This window comes from Panthera onca, chromosome B3, assembly GCF_046562875.1.
Source record: "Panthera onca isolate mPanOnc1 chromosome B3, mPanOnc1 haplotype 2, whole genome shotgun sequence".
NCBI classification, from domain to species: Eukaryota; Metazoa; Chordata; class Mammalia; order Carnivora; family Felidae; genus Panthera; species Panthera onca.
The window spans coordinates 129,003,179-129,016,016 of NC_138344.1; positions in this window are offsets into that span (position 1 = coordinate 129,003,179).

Here is a 12,838-nt window from a genome sequence, read left to right on the forward strand (position 1 = left end):
TATGTGCCTGTTGGCCATCTGTATGTTCTTTGGGAAATTATCTGCTTTGATCCTCTGCCCATTTTTTAAAAATGCCGTTTTTTTTTTTTTTTTTTTATTTGGTGTTGAGTTGATGAGTTCTTTATATATTTTGGATACTAACCCTGTATTAGATATACTATTTGCAAATATCTTCTCTTATCTTTAGTAGTTGCCTTTATATTTTGTTGGTTCCCTTGCTGTGCAGAAGCTTTTTAAACTTTATTTTTTAATTTATTTTTAAGAGAGAGAGAGAACACAAGAGAGGGAGGGGCAGAGAGAGAGAGAGAGAGAGATTGAATCCCAAGCAGGCTCTGCACTGTAAGTAGAGTCTGATGCGGGGCTCGAATTCGTGAACGTGAGATCATGACCTGAGCTGAAGTCGAGTCGGATACTTAACTTACTGAGCTACCCAGGAGCCCCAGAAACTGTTTAATTTGATGGAGCCCTATGTAGTTGTTTATTTTGGTTTTGTTTTCATTGCATTGAATTTACTTAACTTTTGAAGGTACCTCTCTGGCTGCTGTGTGGAGAATAGAGAAGGCATGTGTGGAAGCAGAGAAGTGAGTGATTTGGCTTGTGTAATAATTCAGGTGAGAAATCTTGACACTTGGACAGGAATGGCTATGGTGGAGGTTTGGGGAAATAGTCCGATTCTGGATATATTTTGAAAGCATAGCAAATAGAGTAAACTGAGGAGCTAGATGTGAGGCTTAAGAAGAACACGATGATGATTCCAAAATTTCAGGCTTTAGCAGCTAGATGAGTGGAGTTGCCACTTTTTGAGCTGGGGAAGGCTGCAGGAGGGGGGGGTTGGGGAAATGTCTATTGCGTATGTCCAAGGGTTGGAATATAAGGGGGTGTCCCTCAGGCACTGCACAAAGCATGGGGTGAAGATTTGATGGCACTCTCTCCCAGTGTAAAGTCTTTTACTTCTAATAACTCTGAGCTGTCATTTCTGAGGGACTTTTTTTTTTTTATATATGACCTTTGTAACAAGATTTAACCGGTATATCCTTTCATCCAACAAATGGTTGTTCACAATGCTATGTCAAATTGTAAATTTCTACTTAATACAGAGCACACATTTTGTGTCCTAAGCCAGATTGTAAATATCTCAAAATGTGAACGGAAGACTCAAAACTCTGTCTCTAACTATATGTGGGATATTTCTGACCACCTAGTCTTGGCAAATGCATGCTAATGCGGGTTGATTTAAGCTTATTTACATCTGAAAAGGGTCACGTACCTTTAAGGCATAGAAGCACAATATGACAGAGCATCCTTCTGATATAAATTGAAGGCAAATTGAGGGATGTGGTTCAGGATAATGTTGGTTGATGAGTATTTTAATCTATGAAGCTTCCTTCCCTTTATGCTTCCCTTTTGTCTACTTTCCTACAGGATCCAATTTGGGGTTAGTGTTGGTCTATAGTTAATAAGAACAATGAAAATGATCGTGATCTGGTCATTATAATACATTGTAGTGGGACTAAAGAGAGTGTTATAGCACTGTAATGTATCTGTATCCCAGAGGTACCTGCAAATTCTGAATTTTTCAGAGGAGGTCCTTTTATTTAGGGAAAAACTTATCCGAAGAACATTTTGAGTATGAGAAGATATGCACCCCAATCCTGCTCTAGGTCCAGGCTTTTAACAATTGTTTTTCTATTTGCTTAGAGCACCAATCCCCCAGATATAGGTATTTCTTGCTGGTCACTGTTCAAGTGACACCTCCTTGGAGAGGCCTTTCTTGATTGTCTTATACAAAATAGTGTCCAACCTTGCCCCCTCCATCCCATGTCCTTTACATTATCATTCTCAATATTTGTTACTTGATGTTATACATTTGTTGCTTGATTTTACCTGTCTCCCTTCCTGCAATATCAACTCCCTGAGGGCAGGGATTTCGTCTGGTTTATGTATTGTGATGTGCTCAGTCATCAGAAAAGTGTTGATTTAACTAAATATTTGTTGAATGAAGAGCTAAATGAAAGGCAGAGTTCAGGATGGCAAAAGTTGAACAAAGAATCTGTAAATTGCTTTGGGAAAAAAAAAATCAGGTCCACTGTTTCTTTTATTAGGGGTGAACAAGGTCTCTGGAAGGGATTTGAATGTAACTGATCAATCACCTTCCTGGGAGCAGCCTAGAGACTTGGGTTCAACTGTCTTTGGGGATGGAGGCTGCAAGAAAGGTTTCTTTTCTAGTAGTGCTGACTTCTAAGACAGGTAATGAGCTAGGCATCCTGGAAATATTTGGTTCATCTTTTGCATTGACTGCCTCTAAGGTCAACGGATTGCAGTGGCTCTCTGGTAGCCAAGACTCTCTTAAACCTAAAAATCTCCTTACTGGTGCAAATGTATTTCCTTTGTAACATCATTGTTTCCTATGTTAAACCTTGTCAAAATTCCCTACAGGCTTTCCCCTAAGGTGGAGCTGGATGGTCACGTGTATCTGTAGTTTACGCCCTAGTATTAGCTGTAGTACAAGGCAATGGAGCGCCACACATATTCAGCTCAGTTTGGATGTGGCCTGAGCTGTGCTCTTAGGTCATCTCAGCTATCTTGGCAAGATTGTAATTTGCTTTTATTCTTTCTTACATTCTGTGAATACTGGATGATCATCCATATTCTCCTGTATCATGGTTTTACACGTTCTATTTCCATGGAGCCTTATACATTTCTCTTGTCCAATTAAGTTGGTTTTGGCTAATACCCCTTAATGAGAGTGGATATAAGCAAGAGGGAGCTACGCTAGGGAATTGGGAACCCAATGCATGGATACATTATAAATAGCTGTTGTTTTCCTTGTGATTCTCTATAGTAAGCTGTTGTTCACTGTAATCTTTGTTGACTTCTGTTGGTCTGTTTACCAGTACATAAAAGGAGAGATTGTGGCCTCGGGTTTTGGACCACAGTAGATGAGCGAGAGCAGTAGCTGTGTGAAGAATATTGACAGGTCAGAGGGGAGTGAGATGCATAGAAAATTAAATGGCAAAGAAGGGTGTCAAGTGAGAATGTGGCAAGTTATGCACTAAGTGTCCTCAGGTATGTTTAGGGGAGGGCACTGAACTGGTGGTCCATGGGAGACTGAGTTAGGGAAGATAGGAAAACTAAGATACACTCAATTTGTAATAATCAAAATCTAGTTATTACTTTATTACTCTATACCAGGTACTGTGCTTAGCACATTTCGTGAATTCTTGTATTTACCCTTCATAGTAACACCATGGAATCAAATCCTACTCAGTGCTCCTATCTCCACATTGAGTAGAACCAGCTTAGTAGAAACCTGGCATTTTTATCTACTCAGGTGTTGCACTGGCATTTTCTTGAGCTCCCCAAAGATGTACATGGTCTTAAGTGAGGAGACATGCTTATGAGATTGTCCAGTAGCCACGCAAAAGTTACATCCCGATGAGAAAACATATGTCGGCCTAGGCCAACTACACATTCCTGTAGCATAAGCTACTGCATCCCTGTTTGGTCATGAGAAATCTCATCCATGGATCCTGTTATTTCATATATGCAAATAATCCCATTGAGGTAAAAGTTGGAAGTAGAGTGATAGGAAGTTTTGGGTGCATATTTAAACAATTAAGGACATATAAAGAATCTGACAAAAAATTATTTCACTACTTAGATACACTCAGATTTTCACAATGGATATTGTACACAATCCAAAAAAGCATTTAAAACAATGAATATTCAAGTACATTAGCTTGATTGGACAGAAAGCCAATACAAATTGAAGAAAACTGAGGCATTTGGGCCTGGAATTTGATCTCTGCTCCCATTTATTTACATGATTTGGCCCATTTCCTTTGCTTTCTCCTCAGCCATTCCTCAACTTTTATTTTTCCATTTTTAGGATGTTTTTGTACACTTAGTATCAGTTATTCTCCATTGATCCTACACTCTTTATTTATTTTTGCCTCAATTAAACATAGTACTCTGAATCACTCAAGGCCATGTGGGTGATTGAGTTGCCTAGAAATAAAATTATTTTTCATTCATTAGTCTGAGCCCTATTCAATCAGGAGAAAAGTAGTCCTTCTTTTCCCTCTCTTTATTCCATATTTCTTTCTCTAGTTCAGAGCCAAGTATAAATTTTGAGGGCCTATGAAATCAGCTGTATAAGCGGAGAAAAGATAAATGAATTTACCGGAGTTGGTATGTCAGCTTTGGAAGATACATTTCTTAGTTACAGTCTCTCCTTCCTCAAACCCAAATGTATCCCCTGAGGCATTAATATCTTGGATTATTCTTGGGTGGGGATTTATTAAATGATTTCTAATGTTTCTTTTAATATTAAATTTATAGAATTTATGGTTGTATGATGTTCAGTGATTATTAGAGGTAATGCTCCATGCTATACAGATAAATGATATTAATCTTTCACTTATACAAAAATTCAGTGTGGTTTTCAGCAATCAGCCTTTCCTGGGGTGATGGAAGTTACCAGGTTCCTTCAGTGTTTTGACTCACTTACCCTTAGGGCATTCTACTACTCTGCATTTAGGTAGAAGGTAGGGGAGCAGAATAGAGATAGTATACTCTACTTCCGCTTAAAATCTATTATCAGTAACTAGTCACAAGGCATATGGAGATGCCACTACTACTGGGAAACACTGCTTCCTGTCAATGACTCTACACCGTAAAAAGGGAATACAAATCTTTGGACGGTTTCTTTCTGTGCCACATATGAATTAAGATTCGGGAGTATAAAATACCAAAATTGATTTTTCATTGGCCTAGAAACATAATTAAGGATCAAGGAAAAATTATATTTAACTCTATTTTTAATGACATGAATTCATATTAAAATATTTCCTTGGGAAAAAAGGGAAAATGATCAAAGATTAATATACACAATTTTCTATTGCAGAATAGAGACATAAATCAGGGGATTATCCTCAAACTTTGTCACAGATTTTTAAGGTAACTTAGGTTTGACTGTTTATGTACTTTGACACCTCTTTTCAAAATTAAACGTGTAAATCCTATGATTTTTAATTCAAATGTTGGAAGAGTTAAGACATAATTTAGAGAAATATTTCACTAACGAATAAACATATTTAAAATTTTATGTATCGGCCCCTACTAGAATAACCAATGTGGGCATACCTCTTAGGCTGACACAAACAGACATTAAAGGAGCCCGTAAGATGGGCCCCAGCAAAACAAAGAGGATGAAAAGATCCACCAGTGTTTGTACTATCCGTGGATAAGACTTTCAGCAACTAATAAATAGAATCTGCTGTTCTTAGTGCTGGCCATCAGTTATAACATTGGAAAACCACTTCTGTTGTTTGTTTTCTTAACTGTGGTTGTTTTCAGGGATACTATGGAGGCATATCTAAAAGTATAAAAAAAGGACAATAAGATTGCTCTTTGAAAGTTAAACTCTTAAAACATGAACAATGTTGATATATCGGATAAAGGGTTAGTATCCAAAATCTATAAAGAACTTACCAAAGTCAACACCTGAGAAACAAATAATCCAGTGAAGAAATGGGCAGAAGACATGAATGCACACTTTTCCAAGAAGACATCCAGATGGCCAACAGACCTATGAAAAGATGCTCAACATCACTCATCATCAGGGAAATACAAATAAAAACCACATTGAGACACCACCTCACACTGGTCAGAGTGGCTAAAATTAACAACTCAGGAAACAACAAATATTGGTGAGGATGTGGAGAAATGGGAACCCTCTTGCACTGTTGGTGGGAATGCAAACTGGTACAGTTGCTCTGAAAAACACTGGTGTGGAGGTTCCTCAAAAAATTAAAAATAGAACTACCCTATGACCAAGCAATAACACTACCAGGAATGTATCCGAAGGATACAGGATAGCTCATTCATAGAGGCACATGTACCCCAATGTTTATAGCAGCACTTTCAACAATAGCCAAATTATGGAAAGAGCCCAAATATCCATCAACTGATGGATGAATGGATAAAGAAAATGTGGTTTATATATACAGTGGAATACTACTTGGCAATGAGAAAGGATGAAATCTTGCCATTTGCAACAGCGTGGATGGAACTAGAGGGTATTATGCAAAGCGAAATAAATCAGCCAGAGAAATACATATATGTTTTCACTCATATGTGGAATTTGAGAAACTTAACAGAAGACCATGGGAGAAAGGAAGGGGAAAAATAGTTTCAAACAGAGAGGGAGGCAAACCATAAGACTCTTAAATACAAAGATCAAACTAAGGGTTGATTGCAGGGGGTAGAAAATGGGTGATGGACATTGAGGAGGGTGCTTGTTGGGATGAGCACTGGGTGTTGTATGTAATCGATGAATCATGGGAATCTACTCCCAAAGCCAAGAGCACACTGCATATAAATATATACATATACATATATATACATACATATATGTATGTGTATATATATATATATATATATATATATATATATATATATATAATATTTTTTTAAAGGACAGTGGCATTCTTTTTGTCAATGTTTATTTTTGAGAGAGAGAGAGAGAGAGAGAGAGAGAATGTAAGTGGGGGAGAGGCAGAGAGAGAGGGAGACACAGAATCCGAAGCAGGGTACAGACCCTGAACTGTCAGCACAGAGCCCGATGCAGGGCTCGAACTCATGAGCCACAAGATCATGACCTGAGCTGAAGTCAGATGCTTAACTGACTAGCCACCCAGGTGCCCTGGCAATAAATTATATATATATATAAAATGCTGATATAAAAAATAGCAATTTAAAGAGATGTATCATTTCTGGACCTTTAAGGCTAACCTGTAGCTCAAACAAATATATTAAGATTTCTAAAGAGAAATACACTCATCATAAATGGAATTGAACAGCCACGAAGCCTAGAAAAGGAAATTATAATGATCTCGCAGTCTGTGAGTTTGAGCCCTGCATTGGGCTCTGTGCTGACAGCTCAAAGCCTGCAGCCTGCTTTGGATTCTGTGTCCCCCTCTCTCTCTGTTCCTACCCTGCTCGTGCTCGGTCTCTCTCTGTCTCAAAAATAAATAAACATTAAAAAATTTAAAAAGAAAACGAAAAGGAAATTATACAGGCAATGTATACAGGTTCCAACAAAGCTCTACAAGAGGGAAGATGCTGTTTTCAGTGGTTCTAAAGGACAGCATCCTGCCTCCAGCTGACACACTTTAAAATTTTTTTTAATGTTTATTTATTTTTGAGACAGAGAGAGACAGAGCGTGAATGGGGGAGGGTCAGAGAGAAAGGGAGACACAGAATCCGAAACAGGCTCCAGGCTCTGAGCTGTCAGCACAGAGCCCGACGTGGGGCTTGAACTCAGGGACGGTGAGATCACGACCTGAGCCGGAGTCGGACGCTTAACTGACTGAGCCACCCAGGCGCCCCCAGCTGACACACTTTAATCAAGCCCTTCTAGCCAGGCCACCTGGCAACTCTAGATCTGACTTCATGCTCAACAAGAAGTATCTAAGTAAGATTTTGCTTTCTGAGTAATTTATGAGGGTGAGATACACTGATCCGCTGATGTGCATATTCCAGACTTAGAGATAGTCGTATTTCTCATTATAAAATAATATATGTTTTTTTTTCAGAGTTATAGATCAGTCTTGGTTGACGAATGCATTCTTGATGTGCTGAGCAAATAAAATTCATAGCCTACAAGTTTCAAGGCCAGATACTAGTCTGAGATAAATTGACCAAGTTAATGAATGGCAGAACCCCATGTAAGCTTTCTAGGAGATGGGTCCCTTACTTTTTTTCAAGTTTATGAAACTCTCCTCTGTATCACTGCAATGGCTTAAAATTTGTATTTTTAAATTTTAGAAAAATGTTAATTATCACATAATACCAGGGTCCCTTTACTCAAATGAAACACTTGAAAAAGAAAATTTAATAATTTCAGTTGGATAGATCAAGAATGCCTATACCATGTGTGCAAACTTTAGTCTCTATTCCACTTTAGTCCTTAGAGAAATGTTAATTATCTCTAGTTATTATTTCATGAATATATTTCATAGATTATGTAAAAGTAGATAGCAGTAATAGCTGTAACATTTTGTCCCCATTAGTTCATAAAGAAATGTTTCTTTTCTTGCCAGTTACCTTGCTTAGTTTAAATAGACCAAATGTATTAGGCAGAGCCGCTAATTTTTAGCAAAAGCATTATGGTATCAGTGAAAGTAAACATTCTTGTAGTGGTCCTTGCTGTGTTGAAATAGAAGTGTCCCTTCTGAGTTATAATAGGATTTGATTACAGACACCTCTAGCTGTCAGGGACCTCATGTGGTTTAGGGACTATATGCTGGATTCTGAAGCCTGAGTTCATGTCACAGAGGAGGGAGAAGGTCTGAGCAAACACTGTGTACGTTATACAATGCCTGCACTGAGCTGAGAGCTCTCATGGCAGTGGTGAGTTTGTGCCCCAGACAGAGCATGGACCTGTACCCCCAATCCAATTATCCTTATCATTAATGGGAATCCAATTCCCGCTAACTTTTCATCACTCCTAGTCACCGGGGAGACCCACACAGGTTCATTTGCCAAGAATGTCAGAGTTTTTATTTTCACGCTGATGGAAATCAAACACAGTCGCTATCCATTCCATCAAAAACACTAGTGAGGCCAACATCAGAACTCAGGGGGTCAAGATACCTCATGGCTCTAATTTCCATGACCTACATTTTAAAGTTCCACTTAATGTATGGAATTCACACGTGGTCTTACCATACGGCAAACATAGTGATACAGCCTTCGGTTGGGTGTAAAGAGTCCTGAGTTTTAGTCCTGACTGTGCCTGTCTTATATTACCTATAAATTTAGCTGTGAGTTGATTTTGGTTCTTAGAATTTTCACTATCAAGAATCCCTGCTATTCTCTGGCTTCACATTTGAATGAGCTTATTTATCAGGATTAACTAATAGGAAGCTGCATGGGAAGTGAGGATTGGGGAGATCATATTTATTATCTGCAATACCGGAGACAGTACATGCCTACTAGCTGTTTTTATTCTCAGAGCAACCTAATGACGTAAGCAAGCTGACCTCCATACACGGAAAAGAAAACTAACTTTTGAAGCTAAAACGTTAGCAAGTTGTCCCAGGGCTTTGTAACTCTGCACTCATACTCTTTCCACACTACAGATTTGAAAATAAACTTTTAAAGAGTTGTCATCATAATTTTATATTTCATGATCAAATGCAGGGATTAGTATGATTTAGATGCTCTGAACAGCATGTGATAATAAATGCCATGATGAGAAGAAGACCCGAATGATTGTGCATGCTACAAAACAGCCTTGGTAGGTCTAGAGTTATCAGAGAAGGTAGAGATAACTGACCTAAGGGAAGGAATATGTTGTCATGGATGAGGCTGGTCAAGGGTATGCCTTATTTCAAACGGAGGCATTCTATGTTTTGAGTGTAAAGGAAATCAATAGCATGATCTGATTTGTGGTTTAGAAGAGGTTCTGGAAACCAGAAGGCCAAAAATTAGCCTCCCAAAAGTCAGGCAAGAGGTAATGAGAGTCTCAATAAGTTCTCATCCTATACAAACTCAGCCTGGAGGAAAACATACCATTTAGTTGGGTATCTGCAACACTGATGTAGCTCACAGCTATGGCAATTTGCTAGTACTCCCCTTTAAAAGAACTTCTATTTTGAGACAGATTCATAGGATGTTGTAAAAAAAAAAAGTGTACAGAAAGTCCTGTAAACCCTTCACCCAACCTCTCTGTAGGTTTTAAGACTATTGGGAATACCCTTTTGAAAGGAAATAATGTATTTATGAAGGCTTAGCGCCATATACCAAATGGATCATAATTCTAAAGTGATAATAATTTTAAAATAGGCAACAATATCATAAAACTACCAGGAGAAAAAAATATATATACGTATAGCTGTAGTTTCTTGTATGACATTGTGAATGTTACACACACACACACACACACACACACACACACACGATGAAGGAAAAAATAGGCTATAATACATATATTTTGAAAAGGTCTGTGTTAAAACACAAACAACTAAGTAGCCCAGAACTACAGGTAATATTTCCATCCCAAACATCAGCAATTCCAAAGGCTTTACTTGGCAAGAATCATGGGGGCGAGTGGCACTTCCCTCATCAGGCTTGTTGCACAGGGAGGGCATTCAGTCTCTGAAAGGAATTGCAGTCAAGGACTTAGCCACTCCCCCCCCCCCGCCCCCGCCCTTGACCCTAGCTGGTCCTGTTTCTCCAAGACATTACAAGTCACTCATTGTCCAAAACACAATCTGCACATCTGTACTATGGAGGGGAGTTTCTTCAAGTTTTGAATGGGCATTTACTAGATAAGGAGGTGAGGGAACACTTTTCTGAAGGAATTCTAAAGACCTGCCAGGAGGAAAGACCATGCCAGGCAATAGGCAGAACATGTGCAGAGGCCTGAAGATGAGAGGGACCATGGAGGGGACCAGTGGAGGGCCAGTGAATATTCTGGAGCACGGAAAGGGATGGGGAGTGACCTTCAGCAAATTCAAGTTGGCCCTCAGGATGTAGGCAGTGACCAGATCATGCAACTGAAGGGAAACCTATGTAAGATATGTACAGAAGGGATAGGTAATAAAAGCCCCAACATTTCCCAGCACGTAAAAAATTAGGATCTGTTTTGAGTGACCGTTAACCTATATTCCAAAGGCTACTAAAGAGTAAAGCAGGCAGATCCACATGCATCATCCATAATGTGTTTAAATTTTTTAAATGTTTATTTAATTTGAGGGAGAAAGAGAGAGAGAGCAAGCGAGCAGGGGAGGGAGGGGGAGGATGCTAAGAATCCAAAGCAGGCTCCAGGTTCTGAGCTGTCAGCACACAGCCCGACACAGGGCTCGAACTCACGAGCCATGAGATCATGAGCTGAGCCAAAGTCAGATGCTTGACTGACTGAGCCACCCAGGTGCCCCCATAATATGTTTTAGGCTCCTTTTGCCCTGGATCCCAAATATGAATGACTAGATTTGGTTAATTTACTTTGTAATCAAGTTTGAGATATAGCTTGTTATACAAAGGCAGATCAGTCTGTGTCACTTCCCCTAAGATGATCAATTATTGATTCTCCATTGATTCTCCAGCAAATCCCATCTCTCTCTCTCTCTCTCTCTCTCTCTCTCTCTCTCTCGTCTTTGGTTAATAATGTGATTCCTGCATATTGCTCTTCTGTTTTTTTTAATTTTTTTTAATGTTTGTTTATTTTTGAGATAGAGACAGTGTGAGTTGGGGAGGGACAGAGAGAGAGGGAGACACAGAATCCGAAGCAGGCTCCAGGCTCCGAGCTGTGAGCACAGAGCCTGAGGTGGGGCTCGAACCCACAAACAGCTAGATCACCACCTGAGCTGAAGTCGGACGCTTAACCAACTGAGCCATCCTGGCGCCCCACCCGCATACTGATCTTAAATCATCAGCTACCCCCTCTCCTCCACTCATACCAAGACCTGGATATTTTCTCAGTGTGTTTCCTTTCTTTTTAGGTAGGGCACTGAGCTTTTGTGCATATGTCTTTTCATCTCCCTCTGCCTTGTCCTCCTAAGAAATACTCAGTCACCCTTCAGCTTAAGTAAACCTTTCGATAATCCCTTTTCACCTTGACAGCAAAGGTATACTCCTATTTTTATTCTTTATGCATTGCGTGTTAATCATTCAAAAAAATTCTCTCTCTCCAAATCTGTGATGGCATGAGAAGTATATGTTTTTATATTTATTTCAGTATCCTTGCTTAGAGTGATGGCTGCCACACATATTGAATGAATGAATCATCTATGCATATATTTAAAAAATTGTCCTCTACTGAGAACAAACTGAGGGTTGATGGGGGGTGGGAGGGAGGGCAGGGTGGGCGATGGGTATTGAGGAGGGCACCTGTTGTGATAAGCACTGGGTGTTGTATTGAAACCAATTTGACTATAAATTTCATATTTAAAAAAATTGTTCTTTATTATTAACAATTCAACAGATTGCTATTTTAGTACTGTAGGAAGTAGAGAAGTTCTGATTGATGTACTATGGATCATTTTTGAATGACTACATGTAAGCCTATTTTAATCATTTTATTTTTAAACTATTCGTATGGACACTGCGCTTGATGCACATGGTCAGATTTAAGCTTCTGGAAGAAAAGACCATGTTCGCCTCATCTCCATACTCCTAGGTAGCACCAACCACAGATTATCACATATAGTTTTTGCTCTTCAATTACTTTCTTGTTTTGAGAAAAGCCAAGGACAGAGATTTAAGTGTGGGCTTTTTACATTTGGTATTTAATCAGATTCTCATATCTCACGCTCATGGGGTTGAGTCTCCACACCAGAGCATTTCCTTCTATTCCCACAGCCAAGCTGAAATAGAAATTTAACTCAGATTTTGCTCTGGACATACCTACTTAGACTGTTCTTAAAAAATGCAGTTGTTATTGCTAAGCCAGTTGTTGTAATTATATTTTTGTTGGCTTTCTTCATTATATTTCTTCTCCAGATGGTCCAAAATTTAGGTTTTTTGGCTCCTATCCTAATATCAAACTATAGGAATATTACGCCATCTTCTTTTAAAAACAAATCTCAATTGGTTTCTTATTTGCCAATGGCTAGAACTTTGAAAGTCCTCCTCTGGGGACCTTTCATATCTCAATGATTTCATTATGGAAGAGAGCCCCGTGGGAGATCCTGTTTTTCATTTCAGTCTGAACAACGTTCTGGCAAAACTCTGATACCATGGATTAGATTTTGACATCCTCACTTTTATATAAAACATTATAAAAGCATTCTACTCTGAAAATTCTGCTGAACTCAAAACTCATGAACTA